This window comes from Lacerta agilis, chromosome 12 (assembly GCF_009819535.1).
Source record: "Lacerta agilis isolate rLacAgi1 chromosome 12, rLacAgi1.pri, whole genome shotgun sequence".
Taxonomy (NCBI): Eukaryota; Metazoa; Chordata; class Lepidosauria; order Squamata; family Lacertidae; genus Lacerta; species Lacerta agilis.
This window is the reverse complement of record NC_046323.1, coordinates 53821924-53829640: the sequence shown is the minus strand read 5'-3', so window position 1 is coordinate 53829640 and position 7717 is coordinate 53821924.

Below are 7717 nucleotides of genomic sequence, written 5' to 3'. Positions count from 1 at the left end.
GCGGAGCTCAGATGGTACTTTTTCAGTAAAGGACGGCCAGGAGTTCTTACAGAGGTCTTGCAACTTCTGTTTAGACAGCATTTCTGAATCTGGAATTTCCTTCCAATGATCCAATATGAATTCAAGGGGAGAGTCAGGTTCCGGCTGGGTAAAAGAAGGCTTCCGAGAAGCCTTCTTCCCAGTGGAAGTCCGACCATGCTTCAAAGCCTTGGCACCCATTGTTCCTTTGGGAGATTTAAGAGGAACCTGGGTGTAAGAAAGAGGGACAGGAAAGATATCTTAGTAAATCGGGTTTTCTTAAAGAGAGAGAAGGGGGTGGGTTTCCTAACATAAAACGAGCACGCGACGTTCCGATTAGCTAGCCTGGTCCCTTGCGTTCCCTAGATCGGCTAGAGGGGTGGCTGACCAGGGGGATCTACACTAAAACTACCTCTTCCTTTCCTTTTCCTGGAGCGCCTTTTCCTCTTCCTTACTCTTCCGTTTCTTCTCAACTATTCCTGTTTTCCCAAACCATTTCCACCCGTTACTGAGTTCCCCTCACCTGGCAACCTCCTACCTATCGTTGATAGCTAAAGGAAGGGAGCCCTACTGGACGCCTGCCACTGCAGTGCCAGATCGGGCAGCCCTAGAATTTTTACTGAAGGATATTAAGGAAGATAAGAATATTAAAGGAATAACATTAGGGAAAAATATTCATAAAACAAAAGCCTTCGCAGATGATATTATAGTAATATTGGAAGACCCAATGGGATCAATAATCAATTTGAAAGATAAATTACAAAATTATGGGGAATTGTCAGGATTTAAAGTTAATGTTAAGAAAACAAAAATAATAATCAAAAATAATAATCAGTCTCACACCTCGGATCTGTGAAGAAGCTCTCTGAGCTCCTCCCACCCACAGCTTTTATGGTCAACTTGGATGCAATTGAGTGCGCACCTGGCATTACTTTAAAAAAAAATATCTTTATTTGGTTCCAATAATATACAAACACACAAACCAACACACAATCAAACAATAAAAACAATGAAATTAATCCCTCCCCCCATCCCACCCCTTTCACTCCCCCTCACTTGTACGTGATTTTATTTGTTCAGTACCTTATATTACCTTTTATAATCGTGTGATTACATCTTATATCCTTTATCCTTATTCTATATTTCCCAATTCTCTCATATCCCCTGTACGATTTACTCCATATTACACAGAATATCGATTCCAGAATAAGATATGGTCATGTATTCTTTTACTCTTTTATTAACTCTTGATCAGAGCGACCTCTAATGTTTGCTGTTATCTTAGCCATCTCTACCATCTCACACATTTTAATTCTCCATTCAGAAATTGTCGGGATTTTATCCCCTTTCCAATTCTTTGCTAGCAACAATCTTCCCGCTGCTGTGGCATAAAGAAAAACATTAATATTATTTTTGGGTATATCATTCGAGATCAAACCCAATAAATATCCCTCCAGTTTCTTTGAAAATGTGGTTTGGAATAATTTCTTTAGCTCTTCATGTATTTCACCCCAGAATTTTTTGACCACTTTACATCCCCGCCATGCATGATAAAATGTGCCCACTTCTTTTTTACACTTCCAGCACAGCTTAGACTGATTTCTGTACATTTTGGATAAGCACCTGGCATTACTCATGGTCAGCCCAGGACCCTGGAATGCGATGAATACAGAGCAGCTGAGAGTCTCCCACTCACTGCAACTGGGCATTCAGTCAGCACTTCCAGCACAGGAGCCCCGAGGAACTCCCTGACAGGTGTGTGAAACACAAATTCAGCAGACCCCAAACCGGGGATGCTAAAGGGAAAGAGACACGTCACCCAACTCCGAGATGACAATGGTCTTCCGCATTTCCACCCAGTGATCCCCAAAATTTTCATCGCCGCGGACCGGTCAACGTTTGATAATTTTACCGTGGCCCGCTATATTTTAGATTGTTTTGATTTAATACTTTTAATTCAATTGCATTTAAACATGCCTTCAAAATAAAATACAGTTACACCTGGTTAACCTCTCGCCCACGGAATGTCGCACAAATAGATAATGCTTAATGACAAAGCTTTTTCCCCTCTGTTACTTTCCCCCTCCCTCCTCCTTCCCACTTTTGTTATATTATTGAGTCCTGCCTTGTATATTGCTACAACACATTGTCTCCAAAAAACAGAGAAAATAGTAAGCCTGACCTTGTTACAAAGCGAAGTTTTATTTTGGGTAATCTCCACTTCGCCTTGACATCATCTTCTGGAATTTTGGTAATAAATGCAGGTCTTTGCCCAGCGTTTAGTGTTAGTTCTAGAAGAAGAAATCCACTTTGAGAACACACATGGAACAACTGAGATCCTGGCTGCCTAGTTCTAATACTCCTGTATCCATAATAAGAGTCGTATTGCACTGTCTGAGTGGTTAAGATTTGAAGGCTGGGCTAGGGAGGGAAATTGTCATCTTGCTGAAGGGGAAGGGAAAAGGCTGGATACTAGACATCCAGCTGGGATTATTCTGGGGTGCATATTCTGAATAATTGTTGCAACAGATCAAATCAAAGTTTATTGTGTTAGCCAATTGGCCATAGCACATAGAAGAGAAATCGGGCAGAAACCTGCCACAGTTATACAAGATATGTTAGATACATTTGCTAAACAACTGAAATAAATCCTGTTAGATAAAACAAGATATGGTAAAAGCAGCAGATGATTTTCAGACAGGGAGGTAGGAGTTTCCTTTTCATATGTGTTTGTATTTTTTTATTAAGATTCTTTTATTTGGAATTAAGGACACACATAGGAAGAGGAGAGTTGGAGGCGGGAGCAGGGCCATCTTAAGTACATCCGGCGCCCTGGCACAAAGATCCCTCCAGCACCCCACGGGCTCCTCTGGACAGTGCCTGGCGCAGTGGGCAACTGGAGGGCGCAGACGCCAAACATGTGCTCCACCGGGCAGGGCCAGGCTGCAGACGCGGGGGGGCCACCGGCGAGCCTCCCATCAGTGTGGCAGCCAGGGCTCCCTGGACGGCAGTGCTGTGGCCCCGCGCCGACGGGAGGCTTGCCGACGGCCTCCCCACATTCACAGCCTGAGAAGAGGTGGGCGAGGGCGGCGCTGCTGGAGGGCGGAGGTGCCCTCCAGGCCCTGACACCTTGCGCCAGTAGGCTCAATAGCTAGGACGCCTCTGGGTGGGGGGGACCTGCAAGGAATGCAGGGCAAAGCTTTCACCAGCGGTTTATATTTATCCCTTTTTCTTAACAGCTTAGGTGGAATAATCTTATGTATAATAATGTCTGTCTCCCGGATTCTGAGTTTCTTTTTTGCTGCGGGTTTGTAAAAAATTTCCCCTCATTTCTATATTTGTAAAAGTTACTAGGCAGCGTTCTGCCAAGGGCCGGGTTCTTTCTGGATCTGGAGTCAATAAGCACGCCAGTGGTTGAAAGAAAAGCAGTTTTATTTGCATAAGGTTAATGAATAAACTGCAGGCATGCAGAACACAAAATAAAACATACCTGACAGGAGCTACACAATCTCCCCCGGAGCCCAAGTAGAGCAGCCAAAGGGACCCCAGCCGCCGGTCTCACAGCATCGGTCTCACACCTCGATCTGTGAAGAAGCTCTCTGAGCTCCTCCCACCCACAGCTTTTATGGTCAACTTGGATGCAATTGAGTGCGCACCTGGCATTACTCATGGTCAGCCCAGGACCCTGGAATGCGATGAATACAGAGCAGCTGAGAGTCTCCCACTCACTGCAACTGGGCATTCAGTCAGCACTTCCAGCACAGGAGGAACTCCCTGACAGGTGTGTGAAACACAAATTCAGCAGACCCCAAACCGGGGATGCTAAAGGGAAAGAGACACGTCACCCACCTCCGAGATGACAATGGTCTTCCGCATTTCCACCCAGTGATCCCCAAAATTTTCATCGCCGCGGACCGGTCAATGTTTGATAATTTTACCGTGGCCCGCTATATTTTAGATTGTTTTGATTTAATACTTTTAATTCAATTGCATTTAAACATGCCTTCAAAATAAAATACAGTTACACCTGGTTAACCTCTCGCCCACGGAATGTCGCACAAATAGATAATGCTTAATGACAAAGCTTTTTCCCCTCTGTTACTTTCCCCCTCCCTCCTCCTTCCCACTTTTGTTATATTATTGAGTCCTGCCTTGTATATTGCTACAACACATTGTCTCCAAAAAACAGAGAAAATAGTAAGGCTGACCTTGTTACAAAGCGAAGTTTTATTTTGGGTAATCTCCACTTCGTCTTCACATCATCTTCTGGAATTTTGGTAATAAATGCAGTTCTTTGCCCAGCGTTTAGTGTTTGTTCTAGAAGAAGAAATTCACTGTGAGAACACACATTGAACAACTGAGATCCTGGCTGCCTAGTTCTCCTACTCCTCTATCTATAACAAGTGTCGTATTGCACTGTCTGAGTGGTTAAGATTTGAAGGCTGGGCTAGGGAGGGAAATTGTCATCTTGCTGAAGGGGAAGGGAAAAGGCTGGATACTAGATATCCAGTTGGGATTATTCTGGGGTGCATATTCTGAATAATTGTTGCAACAGATCAAATCAAAGTTTATTGTGTTAGCCAATTGGCCATAGCACATAGAAGAGAAATCAGGCAGAAACCTGCCGCAGTTATACAAGATATGTTAGATACATTTGCTAAACAACTGAAATAAATCCTGTTAGATAAAACAAGATATGGTAAAAGCAACAGATGATTTTCAGACTGGGAGATGGGAGTTACCTTTTCATATTTGTTTGTATTTTTTTATTAAGATTCTTTTATTTGGAATTAAGGACACACATAGGAAGAGGAGAGTTGGGGCGGGAGAAGGGGCATCTTAAGTACATCCGGCGCCCTGGCGCAAAGATTCCTCCAGCGCTCCTCTGGACAGTGCCTGGCGCAGTGGGCAACTGGAGGGCGCAGACGCCAAACATGTGCTCCACCGGGCAGGGCCAGGCTGCAGACGCGGGGAGGCCACCGGCGAGCCTCCCGTCAGTGTGGCAGCCAGGGCTCCCTGGACGGCAGTGCTGTGGCCCCGCGCCGACGGGAGGCTCACCGACGGCCTCCCCGCGTCCACAGCCCGAGAAGAGGTGGGTGAGGGCGGCACTGCTGGAGGGCGGAGGTGCCCTCCAGGCCCTGGCACCTTGCGCCAGTAGGTTCAACGGCTAAGACGCCTCTGGGTGGGGGGGACCTGCAAGGAATGCAGGGCGAAGTTTTCACCAGCGGTTTATATTTATCCCTTTTTCTTAACAGCCTAGGTGCAATAATCTTATGTATGATAATGTCTGTTTGCCGGATTCTGAGTTTTTTCTCTTTCTGCTGGTTTGTAAAAAAAAACAAAAAAAAACCCTCATTTCCCTATTCGTAAAAGTTACCAGGCAGTGTTCTGCCAAGGGCTGGGTTCTTTCTGGATCTGGAGTCAATAAGCACGCCAGTGGGTGAAAGAAAAGCAGTTGTATTTGCATAAGGTTAACAAATAAACAGCAGGCATGCAGAACACAAAATAAAACTTACCTGACAGGAGCTATACAATCTCCCCGGAGACCCAGGTACAGCAGCCAAAAGGACCCCGGCCGTCGGTCTCACACCTCGATCTGTGAAGAAGCTCTCTGAGCTCCTCCCACCCACAGCTTTTATGGCCAACTTGGATGCAATTGAGTGCGCATCTGGCATTACTCATGGTCAGCCCAGGACCCTGGAATGCGATGAATACAGAGCAGCTGAGAGTCTCCCACTCACTGCAACTGGGCATTCAGTCAGCACTTCCAGCACAGGAGCCCCGAGGAACTCCCTGACAGGTGTGTGAAACACAAATTCAGCAGACCCCAAACCGGGGATGCTAAAGGGAAAGAGACATGTCACCTAACTCCGAGATGACAATGGTCTTCCGCATTTCCACCCAGTGATCCCCAAAATTTTCATCGCCGCGGACCGGTCAATGTTTGATAATTTTACCGGGGCCCGCTATATTTTAGATTGTTTTGATTTAATAATTTTAATTCAATTGTATTTAAACATGCCTTCAAAATAAAATAGTTACACCCGGTTAACCTCTCGCCCATGGAATGTTACACAAATAGATAATGCTTAATGACAAAGCTTTTCCCCCTCTGTTACTTTCCCCCTCCCTCCTCCTTCCCCCTTTTGTTATATTATTGATTCCTGCCTTGTATATTGCTACAACACATTGTCTCCAAAAAAACAGAGAAAATAGTAAGCCCGACCTTGTTATAAACCGAAGTTTTATTTTGGGTAATCTCCACTTCGTCTTGACATCATCTTCTGGTATTATTGTCAATGTGGGTCTTTGCCCAGCGTTTAGTGTTAGTTCTAGAAGAAGAAATTCACTTTGAGAACACACATTGAACAACTGAGATCCTGGCTGCCTAGTTCTCCTACTCCTCTATCTATAACAAGAGTCGTATTGCACTGTCTGAGTGGTTAAGATTTGAAGGCTGGGCTAGGGAGGGAAATTGTCATCTTGCTGAAGGGGAGGGAAAAGGCTGGATACTAGATATCCAGCTGGGATTATTCTGGGGTGCATATTCTGAATAATTGTTGCAACAGATCAAATCAAAGTTTATTGTGTTAGACAATTGGCCATAGCACATAGAAAAGAATTCAGGCAGAAACCTGCCGCAGTTATACAAGATATGTTAGATACATTTGCTAAACAACTGAAATAAATCCTGTTAGATAAAACAAGATATGGTAAAAGCAACAGATGATTTTCAGACTGGGAGATGGGAGTTACCTTTTCATATTTGTTTGTATTTTTTTATTAAGATTCTTTTATTTGGAATTAAGGACACACATAGGAAGAGGAGAGTTGGGGCGGGAGAAGGGGCATCTTAAGTACATCCGGCGCCCTGGCGCAAAGATCCCTCCAGCACCCAACGGGCTCCTCTGGACAGTGCCTGGCGCAGTGGGCAACTGGAGGGCGCAGACGCCAAACATGTTCTCCACCGGGCAGGGCCAGGCTGCAGACGCGGGGAGGCCACCGGCGAGCCTCCCGTCCGTGTGGCAGCCAGGGCTCCCTGGACGGCAGTGCTGTGGCCCCACGCCGACGGCCTCCCCGCGTCCACAGCCCGAGAAGAGGTGGGCGAGGGCGGCGCTGCTGGAGGGCGGAGGTGCCCTCCAGGCCCTGGCACCTTGCGCCAGTAGGCTCAATTGCTAAGATGCCTCTGGGTGGGAAAGACCTGCAAGGAATGCAGAGCGAAGCTTTCACCAGCGGTTTATATTTATCCCTTTTTCTTAACAGCCTAGGTGCAATAATCTTATGTATAATAATGTCTGTTTCCCGGATTCTGAGTTTTTTCTCTTTCTGCTGGTTTGTAAAAAACAAACAAACCCTCATTTCCCTATTTGTAAAAGTTACTAGGCAGTGTTCTGCCAAGGGCTGTGTTCTTTCTGGATCTGGAGTCAATAAGCACGCCAGTGGGTGAAAGAAAAGCAGTTGTATTTGCATAAGGTTAACAAATAAACAGCAGGCATGCAGAACACAAAATAAAACATACCCAAAAGGAGCTACACAATCTCCCCGGAGCCCCAGGTACAGCAGCCAAAGGGACCCCGGCCGTCGGTCTCACAGCATCGGTCTCACACCTCAATCTGTGAAGAAGCTCTCTGAGCTCCTCCCACCCACAGCTTTTATGGCCAACTTGGATGCAATTGAGTGCGCACCTGGCATTACTCTT